The sequence below is a fragment of the Mus pahari genome, chromosome 17 (genome assembly GCF_900095145.1).
Source record: "Mus pahari chromosome 17, PAHARI_EIJ_v1.1, whole genome shotgun sequence".
In the NCBI taxonomy this organism is placed as follows: domain Eukaryota; kingdom Metazoa; phylum Chordata; class Mammalia; order Rodentia; family Muridae; genus Mus; species Mus pahari.
This window is the reverse complement of record NC_034606.1, coordinates 2,382,771-2,384,355: the sequence shown is the minus strand read 5'-3', so window position 1 is coordinate 2,384,355 and position 1,585 is coordinate 2,382,771.

Genomic DNA, 1,585 nt, shown 5'->3' with positions numbered 1-1,585 from the left:
GTGGCTATTAGCCCAGAAACTTAGAATACCCAAGATACAATTTGCAAAACACATGAAACTCAAGAAGAAGGAAGACCAAAGTGTGGATACTTCATTCCTCCTTAGAATGGGGAACAAAATACCCATGGAAGGAGTTACAGAAACAAAGTTTGGAGCTGAGACAGAAGGAAGGACCATCCAAAGACTGCCCCANCCAGGAGTCCATCCCATAATCAGCCACCAAACCCAGACACTATTGCACATGCCAGCAAGATTTTGCCTACAGGACCCCCTGATATAGTTGTCTCTTGTGAGGCTATGCCACTGCCTGGTAAACACAGAAGTGGATGCTCACAGTCATCTATCGGATGGAACACAGGGTCCCCAATGGAGGAGCTAGAGAAAGTACCCAAGGAACTGAAGGGGTCTGCAACCCTATAAGTGGAACAACAATACGAACTAACCAGCACCCCCAGAGCTCATGTCTCTAGCTGCATATGTAGCAGAAGATGACCTAGTAGGCCATCATTGGGAGGAGAGGCCCTTGGTCTTGCAAAGATTATATGCCCCAGTACAGGGGAATGCCAGGGCCAGGAAGCAGGATTGGGTGAGTTGGGGAGCAGGGGGGGTATAGGGGACTTTCAGGATAGCATTTGAAATGTAAATGAAGAAAATATGTAATAAAAAATGTTTTTAAAAATTGATAATCAAATGTATTTATCTCCTTGAGTTTGTATAATAACTCACACTGTGGGCTACTAGTTCTTTCTGAGCTAGGAGAGAGAGGGCTCAGTAACAGGACAAGCTATGGTACCAAGAGTGCTAGCAAAAAAGCCTATTCCAGACACTTACCCTTCTCTTGCTCTAGAACCACTCCCGGTACCATTTTGTGGTACTTTAGATTCTCAAGAGTTTATCTCCTCCAAGGAAGCAGTGCCATCAGCCCCACCCCTTAAAATATTGTGTAAGAAGTTATGCCAACATTTGTGTGTATCTGACTTAGAAACAGCATTCCTGCTAATCCAACAATGCCTGACTATGAGTGAGAAGTCCAAGAATCCAGTAGCTGCTCAGTCCATGAGGCTAGATGCCTCACCTGGTCTTCAGTGTGTGCTAGAATTCCCAAGGAATGGCAGTGCAGGAATGGAATTGCTAGCAAGGTAAGAGCAAGGAGGCAAAGAGCAAAAGCTTCCTACTTCCATGTCCTTATGTAGGCTGCCAGCAGAAGGGGCTGCCCAGATTCAAGAGGTTCTTCCCAATTTAATATCTAGTTTAAAGGTGTATCAAGTTGACAACCAAGAATAGCCATCACAGCCAAAGAGGGGGATATTCAACATAAACCCCTGGCTTCCATGTGTACCTGCATACATGTGCACATAAGCACATAAGCACATAAACATGCATAATACATGCACACACACCTACTTTGAATGTCCATCTAATCACAGTCAAATCCTAACAGCAAGAAAACAAATGACAGTAAGTACTAGCAAAAACGTAGAGAAAGAGAAACCCTTATCCACTGTAGGTAGAAATATAATTGATAAAACCACTATAGAGGTCAATATGTAAAATACTAAAATCAGAACTATTGTACAACACAGTT